Source organism: Cricetulus griseus, chromosome 3, assembly GCF_003668045.3.
Source record: "Cricetulus griseus strain 17A/GY chromosome 3, alternate assembly CriGri-PICRH-1.0, whole genome shotgun sequence".
In the NCBI taxonomy this organism is placed as follows: Eukaryota; Metazoa; Chordata; class Mammalia; order Rodentia; family Cricetidae; genus Cricetulus; species Cricetulus griseus.
Window position 1 is genome coordinate 5925028 of NC_048596.1, and position 15430 is coordinate 5940457.

At 43.2% G+C, this 15430-nt stretch overlaps 1 protein-coding gene across 3 annotated transcripts in view; it reads right to left on the reverse strand.

Annotated features, from left to right (window-relative positions):
• Positions 1-15430, reverse strand: part of Vti1a (vesicle transport through interaction with t-SNAREs 1A) — a 351036-nt gene that overhangs the window by 82603 nt on the left and 253003 nt on the right. Inside the window, exon 8 of one of the 3 annotated variants that reach the window (XR_004768934.1) lies at positions 1771-2029. The exons of the other annotated variants lie outside the window; for them this stretch is intronic. The gene's annotated coding sequence lies outside the window, so the exon portion shown is untranslated. The remainder of the gene's footprint in view (positions 1-1770; positions 2030-15430) is intronic. 3 annotated transcript variants of the gene reach the window in all.

The window sequence follows — 15430 nt, forward strand, 5'->3', positions numbered from 1 at the left end:
CTAAAGAAAAGGTTCACATTGAAAACAGTGACCTCCAGTTTGCTCTGTGAATGAAGACAGACACAAATTCTCATTTTCCTGGAATCCTGGTTGATAAGTGAGTTGGGGAAATGCACGTATTTCTTCATTACAGTGCAGTCGACTGTTCATTTAAATAACAATAACTGGCATAAAAGCTACAGAAGCATTATCGGGCAATTCTACTGTGTTGAAATGCATTATTAGAGCGAACAATGCCAAGTACAGTAAATAAATGACTGCCCCTCATTTTCGGCATTATTCCTGCTTACTTAGCTTTGTGAGAGGGTACCATCATTACGACTGGTGCATTCAACACCTTGGCCAACACCATCCGCTTGGATAACTCTTGAACTGGATGGGTTTTAAAATAGTTATGGTCTTTTCTAATTCATGGAAGAAGAGGGAAAAAGTCATCCAACCTAATACTTATGTATCAGGTAGTATTTTCAACAGAAAATAGTTGAAGAAATCAATATCTATACACTATGTCTCTACAAAAACTAAAGCCTCCATTAAGGACAACACACACATAGGTTGGTTTAAAATTGTAAAATTTGTGAACTTGGAATCAGATGCTTAAGAACCTGCTAATAGTTCTGACTTTGAGGTTCCTTGTGCTCCAAGTAGATGCCTTTCTTTAATTTCTCTCTTTTTATACCTCAACTGTCTAGCATCCTACCCAAAGTTCCTAGCAAACTTGGTTCTGAGTGTATCTTCTATTTCCCAAACGTAGGAGAAATGAAAGAAGCTATTTGGAATCATTTGTTCTAGCATCTTCAGCTTGCACACAAGGGTGATCTGGTATACAATACATGACAGAAGAAGAGGAGGAGGAGGAGGAGGGGGGGAGTGGACAAGGAAGAGGAGGAGGAGAGCCCTGAGTGAGAGATACCCATCATGAACCATACAGAGACCTTGGAAAGTCTGAAGCCAAATCTTTCCACACATGCCCTCCAGACATGCACATGAAAGTCACAGACAAGATTCCTTATAAATCAACAAGCAACATCCTAATCCAGCTATGATTCAGACTTTACAATTCTTTACCAGTGAATCACTTTCTCCTCACCTCCTGGGACCTCTAGATTTTCTACCTAGCAAAGCTCAGGGCAAGAGAGGTTCCGGGGCATGCGTGGTTCTGAAGCTGTGTTTGGGTAGTAGGCCCAGCCCTGTCATTCTACCCGTGTTTATACAGGGTGCCCACCTGCAGCCTCTGCCTTGCTTCTTTTGTGCTCCAGTTTGTAGCCCTGAGCACTAAGGGATATTAATGCTCTCGTGTCCGGTTCCGTCCTGTCAGGCATCACAGCTACCTACACCTTGTGCATGCCTGCTGTTAATGTCATGCCAAGAGATGACATACCATGCCATGTTTGGAGATAAGTGAATGCGTGTGAGAGGGGCAGTGAACACAGAGACAAGACGGATGCAAAGGATGAACAGGCAAGAGTGTTCCATGTATCTCAAATGTTTCTTGCTCTTTCCTAATCCCAACTGGATCTTCTTTTGACCCTTCAGACTCTTGGATAAATGCTGCATCACTTTGTTCCCTGGCATTTTCCCTTGGGACTTACCTTCTGGGACCATCACTTCTCCCCTGGTCTCCTCTCCTCTCTTGTGATCCCTAGGTGTCCGCTCCCAGCTGGTGGGTTCCTGTACCGACTCACACCCTCACCACTGAGTCTACCTCATCGAAAGTGTTTACGGTATGTCTGACAAAGCAGCGTGCCTTCCCAGGCTCAGCATACTTACAAAGTGTTAGTGCTTCAGAAATCTCTTCCCTGGGGTTAGCAGTCTGCCTCCAACAAGTCTACAACACACCGGCCTTAGATATGTGCAACAGGTGGCGTCAGAATGTGCTCAAGTGACTGAGGGGAAGCTGCCAAGGTCTTCAGAAGCTCACTGTGCCCTTGAAGTGGGTCATCCTCAGGAGCTGTGGCTTTTCATCTACCCGGCAGGTGTGTGCCATCAAATAAATATCATAAAACGTCCTCCAGCCTGGAACAAATACCTGGCAAGGAAAAGAAGCACACAGGCTTGCTGCCTACCACGCCTGACGGAGGGACGCCTCCTGAGATGCCCTTTCTTAGCCACATGAAAAGCAGTATTTTTACGAACAAAAGGTTTACTAACCCTATCATTTCGGTCTCCTCGCCTGTTTGTACAGTCTCCTCATCCTCCCAGCCAAGATGTTTCCAAAAGAAAGCAATCTCAACTCCACAACTCCGTACTAGGTGTTTAACAAACGGGACCCTTGAAGTGAGGTACCACAAGACCCTGTTAGCCTCCAATTCCGTGGCTTTAGAAGACAGTGCGGATGATGAGTAGGCTAACTGGTTTTCTTGCAGCCTCCTGCTCCACCACCCTGGTTTAGTGTTCAAGTAGTTGACAGCCTCTTCTTTTATGTTGGAAGCAGCAGGAGATAGAAGATGTAATAGCTTATACTTTGCATAGTATACGCATAGCATAGTTTTGCAGTACCAGGCAGGAAGGTGGGAAATGATATATCCCAAATTCTCAGTGGATATTCTGAGGCTCACCTCATCATTACATGCCCAAATACCACATGTCAGAAAGCCAAAAATATTTTTAAAAAGCAACTAGCCCAGACTTCAAAGTTATGAGAACACACAATAGAGGAAACATTTGGACCCTAAAGTGTTTGTGTTGTTTTCAAATTTATGTAAATAACTTCTAATCCCCCAGCCCCAGATAATTCTCACAGAAGCATAGAGACTATGCACACCAGGGGAGAAGGCAAGGGGAGCTCAGAGCGACCCCAGACAAGCTGTGTGGAGTACTATGATGTCTTCTTAGGCATGAAGGTTCTCTACCATGTCCATGGTAGTCTAGTGGTGTTCCCCAAACCCTCAGATCACAAGCCGTGGTTGAGCTGTCATTGATTTAACTATTTCCTTCATGTCAACTAAACAGTGGTCACATCTTCCTGGATAATGATATCAACAAGTTCACAGGTTTGATGACTCTTTGAAGTTGCTCTTTTAGAAAACGCTGGTTTATAAAAGCTATCTAGCTCAGAAAGGGCACGAGAACAGGCTGATGCTTGTGTGGGTACCAGATCTTGCAGACAGTAGGCTTTTAATTAAGTACTGAGACCTCGTAGATACTGGGCGTGCAGCACCAAAGGAAAAATAATTCCTTCTTCTATGGAACCCACATTTTAAATACAAGGTGTCAGTGAACAGATAACATCCACTGGCTTAGTATCCCTTGCTTAGAACTGAAGTGTTTTAGATGGTGGAATTAGGAGTTATTCTGGGGACAGAACTTGCCTACATGTGAAATGCATTTATGTTTTAGATATGTATACGTACACATTTTATACATATAGTACATCCTACACCTTATACACATATTGTGATGATAATTTACATAATATGTTAATTTGGAGAATAAACAAAGTTCATGGTATGGAATTCCTGCCCCGCCCCCAAGGTGTCAAGTTGATGTCCACATTTTCCAAGTTTAAAGCGTATTGGGTTCTGATTTTGAGGGACTGGGATACTCCAGCTGTAATATAATCCCAGACAGTGGCAAGTGGGGGGGGGCACTGTGTGGAAGAGGGAGGAGACCATGAGCACAGAGCAGAGAGAACAGCAAACTGTTAGAAGCAGAGTCAAATTGTCTATTGCATGTCTAGAGGCCCTGTGTCCTTCTGAGCAATTCCTGTAAAATTTAGTTATGGCCAGGATTGATTCTTCATGGGGTTGGGCTCCCTCTGATTACAGTCTCTCATGGACTAAGAGTTTTCAATGAAGGATGCTTTTCTGAGACACAGCAGTAAATGGGAAGAATGGAAGGAAGAAGAGATGCCCAAGACCTGGGAAGGACTAAGCCCTCTCTGATGACTCAGTGACATCACAGCCTCATCCCTGAGAAAATCAGTCTGTGCCCAATACTGACATGCCCACAGGGTGACTGCGGTACCCTCGCCCTTACTGAAGGTCAGGCCTGGTGACCGTGCTCCTGACAATGGAACAGACTGAAATGAACGACCTTGATAGCAGTCTAAAGAAAACACATTACTGAGGCATGGTCTGGCTTCTAAACACTTGTTCTTTGGCTACTTGTAGCCTGATGTTTCTGGAGGCGGGCAGGGATGGGAATACAGCTGTGCTCCCAAGGCTGAGGCAGGGGAGGAGGAAATGCAAATGACTCTGACATTCGGTGGTTATATGTCACTCTGAGAAAAGTTCCGAACTTTTCTAACCCTTGTCCATAAGGGAAAACAGCCACACCTCCCTGACTTTGCTCTGAGTCTTAAATGAAGCCAGGTAAGACCATGATTGCGTAGCAATTAGTGTTTAAGTGCTCTTAAAATAAATGGCAATTAAGAGGAAGGTAATCAATGATGACGATGTTTCAGAAATGACTTGTTTGGTTCTTCAGTGAGAAAACCAAGGAGGAAACCCTTGGTTGGCATCACAGAGGAACGAGCAATTATTCCACAGGAGAGTCTGTGAGCAGTGACGAGGTACAACACAGGAGTCAGGGAGGGCCCAGCAGGGTTAGTGTGGGCCACTCTGAGCAGTCTCAGGACACACACAGACAGATAAGGGCTCCCTGACCTTCGGCGGGATCTGCCGAACCAGGAGGAATCCAGAAGCGGGGTATCACTGGCGTGTGCAGCTTTCGGGGGCTCTGTTTGGAAGCTTTCCCACACTTGCAACAGCTTTTGCTCCTCCTAGTTTTAAACCAGCCAGTATCTGCCACACTGAATTTAAACACAACAACAACAAAGTACACCTTGACAGTCCACATCCTTTACATCTGCGTACAGCACACATGAATGGTTACGCATTCAGAATCCCCGAGCATACACCCATCTCCACTGGTAACAGCAGACAAGGTCACATGTTTTGAAGGGACAGTAGAGAGAGGTGGGAGTGGAAAATTGGGGTGGGCATGCATGTCCTGATGCATGATGTCTTTAATCAGACCCATGCTGACACCAACACATGCATGTCAGTGCAGGCTCTCTAGGAGGAAAGGCCACCCTCCCCCCATCCCTGCCCTCTTCAGTTAGTCTGTCACTGTTCCTTTCCTCCTCTTAGGACTACACCTTTAGCTGGGCCTATGGGGGGGGGGAGAGAAAGAAAGAGAGAGGGGGGAGGGAGAGGGAGACAGAGAGACAGAGAGAGAGAGAGAGGGAGAGACACGCTCTAACAGTCAACATCACGGAGCCAGGTTCTATCATTCAGCCCACATTGAGCCTTAGGTACAATGTGGTTGAGTGGAGAAACAGATTCTTGGGAAGGGAGCCCATCAAGTAAGATGGCCTTACCCCCCCGTGAGGAGTGGATAGGGGTGGGGAGAGGGGTGTGGGGGAGTGGGAGAAGGGGAGGGAGGGGGAACTTGGGTTGGTACGTAAAATGAAAAAAAAATTTAAATAAAAAATGTAAAACAAAAAACAAACCAAACCAAAACCAAAACCAACCAACCAACCAAACAAAAATATATATGTAGATTCTCCTATCCACAATCACGAAGTTTTACTGAATATACATGCGAGGCATCCACCTTTGTTCTGCTTTGATCCAAAAAAAAAAAAAAAGAGAGAAATTTCAAAAGTCAAACTTTGGTTTGGTGTGTGGCCAGCCCAATACAAAGTGACGCTTACAACCTTTTTTTTTTTTTTTGCAGGGATGGAGAAGAGTGGAGACTGCCAAGGCGAAAGGTGGCATCTGAATAAGACAGAGAGCTAGCTGTGTGTAGGCTGTGAGCAGAAATGAAGTCTGGGAATGAGGAGTCCTAGCTTTCCTAAGATACTTGGTCATCCTTTCAAGTACTGAAAGAGTATCAGGCCCAGGAGACCCAGACTTTTCCTACTAGACAGCTATCATGGCCATCAGGCAATGCTTCTCGGTTCTCGCCCCTCCAGGAGATAAATGTGACCCGTGTCTTTGGCTGGAGGGACAGGGTCGACCAGGTCGACGTAGGAGGGGTTAAAACCACACAGAGGTGACTGACCCAGATGATGCTGTATGTGTCTCTCCTAAGCTGTATCCTTGATTCCTTGAGAGCTTATTTTCCGTCGTGGTCCAAGAAGATGGCATAAGCTATGGGTCACAAAGCACAAAGCAAGTGACTCATCCAGTCATCACTTGGTTGCCACAGTCTCCATCTTGTTCCTCACAGGATTCAAAATGGTTTACAGGAGCACATACCAGTCATGTGTGAAAGGTTACTGTATGAGGACTTAGCTCCCTTTGGTTCTTGGGCTGGCTTTGCCATTAACTTTACTGCATGGCTAGGAGTGACCTTGAAGCTCACCAGGCCTGGGGACAGTGCATGTAGGAACAGTTTGCCAGTAAGAATTTGATATACAAATACCAAGGCTGTTACTAGTAGTGGGAGTGCTTTGCACTTAGTGGGTGAAACTAACACAACCATGACTAAAGTATGAAGTCCAGCCTACATCGACAGGGCCCCCAAATCTCAACAGTAGGCAGTTCTTGTGCTAGTGAGCATGGCTGCACTGGTCCTGAAAACAGTAAGGAAGCCTGTTAAACTGCAAATGCTCTAACGACTCCCGGAAAGGGCGTTCTGCACAATCTGATGATTTGGGACTCTGGCAAATCACTGTCACCACATGTGCCCTATAATTAGGATAAAATATTTTAAAAGTTTAAAAAATGAAGCTATTCATTAACTCATTGATTTTTCTACAGATTGGGAACCTGAATTTAAATGATACCCAAAAATATAACTAGGTACACTCACAAAGAAAAGAATGGGCTGTGAGTCTTTAAATGGAATGCAGAAGTTAAAAATGCTATTACTGCTCAGAGTCTCTGAGAACATTAAAACTGCCCATTAAATAAAAATCTAATAATTGGCCCACTGAATTGTGACATTTTGTAACCTGCACAGGAATGTAGGAAATTGTGGGAAAAAAGTTCTTTTGAGGCAGAATTTGATTTGCAGTGTAGTATTATTCTAGAAGCCGAGGTCTCAAGCACACAATCACAAAAGAACAACAATGCAGACAGGCTAATGAAGCCAAAGACGACTCGGGTAATCAGAGCACAGGCACATGACTCATGACTCCGAGATGAGCTGAGCTGAGCTATATTACTCCTTAAGAAAAAACAAAAAGTCAGGCAAATGCATGAGCTCAGAGTAAACCCTGACTTGAAACTGGTTTCTTACTAGACACTGCTTATAAACATAACTGAGTCAGAATGACCTACAATTTACAAGCTTGCTGTGCAATACCATTGGATTAGCGTGATACAGAGTCAGGGCAGAAGCCTGGGGTTCCCAGCACCCTCTATGTGTGGGGGACTGCGTCATGCACTTTTCAAGTATGAAAGGCATATTCCTTGCTCTCGAGGGGCTGGGCATGTAGACAGTACACAAGACAGCACTGATGTTCAACAGGAGCAGTCGGTCAAGGCAGCCTGTAGTCCAGCTTGTTAGTATGAGCTGGACACTGAAGTTGTGGAGCTGATGATGTGGCTGAGTTTTTGATGGGAAAAGAAGAGGACAGCATGTGTTCTGGCCAGAGGACCAGCAAGAGTGGGATGAGAGCTCGGGGAGTGTCTTGGGAGTAAGACAGAGTTCTGTTGGGGCAGGGTTAGGAGAAGAGATGGGAGGTGTTTGTAGGAAAGGCCTCACACAGAGGCTAGGGGAGCAGGAGCACCCTGCCCAGAGAGAAGAGCCCACACTGCTATGGGCACTTTGAATCGGCAGGAAAACATTCATCTCTACTTTTTCAAAAAAAAGAAAAAAAATTCTCAAGACAGAGAGTTTGGCTTTATAGCCCAGGATGGTCTGCAAGTCAGGATCCTTCCACCATAGTCTTCCTAGTGCTTGGATTATGGGCGTGTACCACCACACCTGGCATCTGTGCAGGCTCATCAGTTAAAAGCACTGGCTGCTTTTCCAAAGGACCCTGAGGCAATCCCCAGCACCCATGTGGTAGCTAACAACCATCTGTACCTCCAGTTCCAGGAGATCTGACGCCCTCTTCTGTCTTGTGTTGGCGCTGTATGCATGTAATGTACAGATACACAGGTAAAACACCAATACTCAACATATATATGGCTTCAACTCTCTTCCTCTCTGGAAGATTTTTGTCAGCAAACCCACCAGACACTGACAGAAGAGGAGACACAAGAGAAAGGTCACTGGGGACCGATGTGAAAGGAAATGAAGATGGAATAACAGGGTTAGAGGAAGCCAGTGAGTAAGAGGTGAGCAAGCAGGATGAAGGCACACTTGGAGGAGATGGCAAAGGGCCCTTTGTCATCGTCCTTCCTAGGCCGAGTTCTAGGGGAGCTCCTATAGAGATCAACCACCGGCCACCATGGTGACCACACAAGCCTGGTGGCTGTGAGTTTCTACCCATGAACTAAGTGCTCTTTGTGTTCTTAGGAGAGAAAGTATAAGACTCACACAGCTTTGCAGCAACATATCGAAAGCCAAGAGGAGATGCTCACAGAAAACAAGTTGGGATGCATGATCCATCTTCCCTCAGCTCTTACTTAGAGTATTTGTTGACTCTGTTAAAAATATTGCTTAATGCTTCGATGACAGCATGGGATGCATTTCTTTGGAAACACCTCTGATAAGAATGAAAACAAAGACAGGAGGTAGTTGGCATAGCATTTGAGCAGATGTTTCCATTTTCAGGAGACAGTCTTCTATGATACAAGACCTCAGGTGATAAAACAACAAACAAACAAAATCCCCCAGAACAATGGAACTACCCATGCAGACATCCTAAGTGTATGCTAGCCCTTGTCATCAAGGTACCCTGATCACCTAGACCTGACATTCAACTGATGACAGCATGCCAAGTACAGGTTCTGGGCAAGGCATATCATTGTATGGTAGAGGCCCAGTCCACCCCCTCATGTAAACTTTTAAAGCTTATTTTCTATTTTAACCAATCCACAGTAATATAAATACCCTATTTTTACCTCCTAGAATTATTCCATTTTTCTTGCAAGACTGCCCATTTTGTAAACCTGGCTAGCCCACTGGAAGGACCTTTGTGAAGAGTGAAGTGATGACTTGTCATGGTTCTCTTCGTGAATGTTATCAGGATAAAACTGTTTAACAGAAGACACGGTAAACAAATGAGTTTTTGTTCTTTCTCTTCAGTGAAGAATGTTATCAACTCTTTTTACTTAAAGAAACTTTACCAGGGAAAAAGGGTAAAATAGTTTAAGGCTAGGCATGTTGGCTGGTTCACACCTTTAATCCCAGCACTCGGGAGGCAGAGGAAGGATTTCTGAGGAAGGATTTCTGTGTTTGAGGCCAGCCTGGTCTACAGAGGGAGTTCTAGGACAGCCAGGGATACATAGAGAAACCCTAACTAGAGGAAAAAAAAAGTTTGGTTACATATTCTGAAGAGAGAAACCAAGAATATGGCCACAATTCTGGTCTGATGTTTCATGGTTGAAAGCAGTGAAACAAGTAAAATGGAATTATTCAGACTGGGCAGACTTTCATGGCCAACCTCAAACAAACAACTGGTATTAAGATGTGTTACTTGCCACACTAGTAAAGTTTTTATTCAAAGTAAGAGTAAATTGTGGACAGGTTGGTTGTTTTCCAACTTGAAAGCCAATAACATGTTCAATTGTTTACATGTAAAATATGCATAGAAAAGGGAAAATATAAATAAAATGTTAACAATGATTTAACAGGATGAGTCAAAATTGTATTATATTTTATTTTTTATGATTCTCTGTGTTTTCAAGACATCCAATACAAAGATACTAATAGGTTTTTGATTCTTTTTTAAATTTCTTTTTTATGACAAATACTTAAACACAACTGTCATATTTCTGAATGAGACTGTGACAGAGAAGTGGCAATGTGGTTTGCTTATCCCACACCAGGTCTTGTATTCTATCCCTGTGCTGTAAACACAACAGCATCAAGGACAATGCAAAGCCCAAGTCACCCACCCACCCACCCACAGCAAGCAAAACCACAAAACCTAATACAAATAAAGGATCTCTGAAGCCACTGGATAACTGTAAGGACTCAATAACTGTAGACTCAAGTCCATGGGAGGGGTTTACACTGCTTTAAGCAAACAGCCTTGTGCTGTTTCACTGTTTCTGAGATGACAGAACAGGCCTGCCTGGGGTTGACATGTGACATGTGGAGAGAGGACAGGACATCCTGAAGTCATACAAGAGATGAAAAGTGTGAGAGTGAAGGTCTCCTCAGTGCAGGTGTGTCTGAAGCACTTAGTCAGGCTTTGGGTGTGTCTGGCTGCAGGTACTATGGTGGGTGACATTCCACAGAGTCTGTGAGAAAAGCCACCCAAACACTTCCAAGGATCAAGATGTGTGCAGGTTACATATGGAAAATGCTTTGGAGCAGAGGTGTCTTAGAATTTGAAACTTTGGGGCCTTCTAATATTTGTATAAACTTTCTGGATGAATAACTGCAATCTGAAAATAAAAAAAATTGAAAACTTTGGAATATCACAGAGGTGTGCTCAAGATATCCTGAATTTTAGGACATTCTTCTCTCTCTCTCTCTCTCTCTCTCTCTCTCTCTCTCTCTCTCTCTCTGTGTGTGTGTGTGTGTGTGTGTGTGTGTTTGTGTGTGTGTGTGTGTGTGTGTGTGTGTGTGTAAAACAGAAGACAACCTCAGGGGTCATTCCTCAGCAGCTGTCCACCTTGTTTTTGGAGACTGGATCTCTCATTGACCTACAGCTCACCAAATAGGGGAGGCTGGCCTTAGGGGCTTGCTGGTCTCTGTCTGCCCAATGCTGTGTCACAAGTGCCTGCCACTGCTCCTTACACACCAGGTAGGCTTTGGAGACTGAACATGGGTCCTCATTCTTGTGCGGCAAGGACTTTACTGACTGAGCCCTCTTCAGCCGAGATTTGGGGATTTTAGAGGTACTCAGCTGTGTCTTTCTCCATAATTTAGAGGCTGTGGTTTGTGGTGAAACCCCGACACACAAAACCCCAGGTAGGTAAGACTTCCTAAAAGCCCTGCGCCATCTGAAACAGGCCGAATGGAGAGGCACAACAGTTATTTAATTAGCACACACTGATTAACTTAACCCCATGCAACCACTGTCTTCTGCTACTGCTAATTTTGTTTTTGAAGTCAAATGAAATAAAGTAGCTGAAGAGTAATTAATGTGTCCAGTCCCTTTACCCCATGGCTATGATGACTCGGTTACCCTCCACTGCAGAGCATTCCTGAGAAGATGCTGGAAAAGCTTTGAAACAACTCAAAGGCATGTTCTCAGGAGGTGGCAACTTCACATTAAAAACCCTAACCTGAACAGGCCTCTTAGTAGCATATCCGCTAACGATGATGTGAGAGATGAGATTAATTTGTAATCTTTGCAGTGACTGGCTGGAAAGTGAAGCTGTTCCGTTAAAAAGCCCATTACAGAAACACATCCTAGTCTTTATTTCTGAAAAGCTACCTAACGTGAAAAGCGGCAGTTAGGAAACAAACACACACACACACACACACACACACACACACACACACACACACATATACAAACACACACACAAACACATACACACACACACACACACACACACACACACACACACACACACACATTCTCTTCCACATAGTGTGTGTGTGTGTGTGTGGGCGCGCGTGCATTCCTCTGGGACAGCTCTGTAGACATCATGGTGCCTAGATCCTAGTGTCATGTAGGTAGGACTGAGGCAGTGAGTCCTCCCAGAGAAGTCTGACTGGCCTCTCCTGAGTTTGCATCCATTTACAGAAGTGTTACATCCAAAAGGCATTGCTGAATTTCCCATATGAGGTCCTTCTTAAATGAGCTGGGTGAGTACATGCTCCTGAACCTAAGAACCATGGCCAACACAAATCTCAAGCAGCTCTTAAAGACCTCATAGTCTGTGTCCTGCCAGACCAGAAACCATCTGTGACCCCACCACCAATGTCTTTGTGTTATATCCCAACAGCACCAATTGTCACATAGATACTGAACAGATGCAAGGTAAGCCACACTGCTAGGGCCACATCACCATGCAGGTGTAGTTTTAAAGCTATCCAACCACCTACTAGATAGTGAGACAAAGCTGACATAGTGTGGGTAATTGGCACCAGAGTAATCACAGGGTGGTGTCATTATAATTTTGACTATGTTTACTTATCTGGGTAAAGCAAGACACTAAAAATAAAATACGCTCAATTTGTTATCATTTTGGAAAGGAAGACAGAAACAAATCAAATGCTATTTTTAAAGACACAGCAGAAAAGATAGGAATGTAAAATTATTATGATCCTTGACAATGAATCTGAGTTTGACTACTGTAAATGACATGCTTAAATTTCTGTGTTGGTGAAAACTAACATTTAAAAAAAGGGTGAAAACAGACCCTTTATTTAAGTAATATTCTGTCAGCATGAGCATATCTACACATCTCTACATAAATTTGATTATCTGATTACTCCAACTGCAAGCTTTCTTAATTTAGAAAGGACTATTGGAAATACTTCTTTCTCCTGTTTTGTACATAAGCTTATTTTCATTTTCTGCGAGTGGTTAGACAGAGGGTCAGATGGTAACTTTAAATATTTAAACTGGTCAATGACAGTCAAGTACCTAAGTTTATCTCTCTAGTTTATTGTTAAGTATGGATTGCCTTAGAGGAAACCTCCAGTACATGGCACAGCTTCCTAATGAGTTATTAGCTATGAGCTATGAAGTAATTCTGAATTCTAACTATGGCTGAAGAACAGACCTGGGTATAACAAATTAAAAGCACCACAATTATACAATATCATGCAATGCATTAGGCAGCCACACAGTGCATATATAAAATACATTAATAAACCTAGCATAGTAATACAAATCTAGAGCCGAAACTTCAAGACCTCAACACTAATTGGCAGGGTTTTTGACAGAAGATCTGGAACACCTCTCATTATCAGCTTTGGAAAGCTATTTTTGAGCTGCCTAAATAATGATGACTTCTGTACTCCATAGTGTGTCGGTCAAAACCCAAGATCTGAAAAACACCATTAAGGAGGAGGAAGGAGGCAGCAATGTTTAGACACCACAGCCTGACTCTGAATTGATCTATGTGATATCCTAGTATGTATGTGTGTGTGTGTGTGTGTGTGTGTGTGTGTGTGTGTGTGTATGTATGTATGTATGTATGTATATATGTATGTATGTATGATTTCATTTTCCTGTAGTTTACTTTTGTGTTGTCCATTCAAAATACAACATATATCCACAATTATATACACATGCAAATACATATCCTGTGTATTTATTAGGTGTCCAGGCTTGGACACCTCTTTCAGATGACTTTAGGGTTTAGTTAAAATAGATAGTTAGGATGTGACATAAGCAGATTGTTGTATCTTCTTATATTTTACCTTTATGATTGTTAATTTTGGATACTTTATACTGTTAAGTTTTAATCCTCTTTTAGACTAAAAGGGGAATTGTAGGGGAAGCTGTAGCCACGCCTTCTTAGGGGCTGGCTACTGGTGTGCCTGACCAGGCTGGTGAGGGAGTGGTCAGAGTGACGTAGTGTGACTGCGTTTGCGGTTTCGGTTTCACTTTGCTTCTTGCTGTACAGACTGCTACGGTGCCGGCTGGCTAGGTCGCTCTGTAAGTAAGGCTTTTCCCTATTAAATACCCTTATATTTCTACCTGACTCCGTATTGGTAATTTCCCACTATATCTCACCACATTCCAAATTTTAGCAATACTTTTAAGACCATATATTCTGGCCACCTTAAAATCACATCAAAGTATAACGGCTTAGCATATATCCCGAGGAAAAAAGGCGCGGTCATACACATCGAGCAACAGGACTGTGGCTGCAAAGTAGAAAAGGTACAGTTTTGCCTGTTACAGCTCACTTCTGGAAGCAACACAGATTTATCTCCCCCCCCCCTTCTCTGTTGTTGGAATTAAAGATGGAATTTGAAGAAGAGAAGAAGGGGCTTTCTCTTGTGAAATGCCTCTGGTCTTTGGTTTTTTGTTGTTGTTGTTTTTTTCCCCCATACTTGACCATAGGTGCCATGTTTGTTGATGGATATTATTCTATATATACTTAGGCTTTAGCTTTCATCAAAGTGGAGGCCTTGCTCAATATAGAAACAATCTGCCCAGGCAGGTCATGAGGATATTGCACTGTTCCCACTTAAATCCCCCTGGACAAGGAGTCCTTTGCTTCCTGGTTCTTCTAGCTGTGCTTTTGACTCCCAGGCCCTTTCCTTTCCTCTCCGAGATGAGAACCCTCCCAGCAGATACACACTGCACTGCAATGTTATAGATTAGGCTCATGAATGATGTCTCTCCCTTATTTCCCCTTTCTCTCATCCAGTGATATCTGTAACCCACGAGCTGTAGGATTTCCAAAGCTGAGTGATTTGTAATGTAATACGTCTAGAATCTCCAGAGTAATTTCAGCATTAGTTACTAATAAAAGTCGGCTCTCTGCATTTCTTAACCTTGGGAACATGAACCTTTAAGACTTAGAGATCAAATACCAACATCCCCCCAGGACTGCTGTGCACATCTGCATTTCTGCATGTAGGATTTTTTTTTTTTTTTGTTCCCAATCAAGTATAATCTCACTTCATAAGTTCAGATTTTGGCTCAGTGCTACCTAGATTTCCAGGCAAGAAAAGAAATGAAGGCTGAGGAGTTTGTGCTTAGAGGTTTGGAAATCTGGCAGAGTATACTAAAATGCAATGATTTGATCCTGAACTTCAGCATAGTAAACTGTGGCTGAAATAAAAAACAACAACAACAACAACAACAACAACAACAACAAAAACAAAGCAAGTTCATACATTCTAGAACTGCACCTGCTTTTGGATGTTGCCAGATAGTGGTGCTAACAATTCCATTTTTCAGGGCAAAACAGAATGAAGGGCCCCTAAATTTTCCTCTGGGGTGTTCCAGCCATTCCAAGTCATCACTAATTCCTGCTCACATTTACAAGTCAGCCATCCACAGGTGGCTCTTCCTGGCTGATCTTGTAAGTGTCTGTCTGCTGGTCTCTGCATCCAGATCCAAACCAGTTTAACATGAAAAGCGAGTTTAAGCATTCCAGTCACCTTTAAGTTATCTTTAAAGCCACTTGTGAAGATAGGCTGGGTGATTACTACATAGTTAAGAAAAATGCCATTCTGACTGGTCAAACTCAACAGCACCATTCTTTACACCACTTGCTCAATTTTGACCTTTTAGAGTTCTGTCCATAGGTAGAATTCATTTTTAAGTAATTTAACTTAGTAGCCATTAGTATATATGACTCTTGTGTTCAGTAATTCCAAGCACAAGTAAACCTGCAAAACCGAGCTTGTGTGGATCGTAGTCAGGACAGTGCCTGTATGTTTCAGTGTATAAGAGGCACAGGCTAACCACAAATGCTTTCCCACAATATCCGTA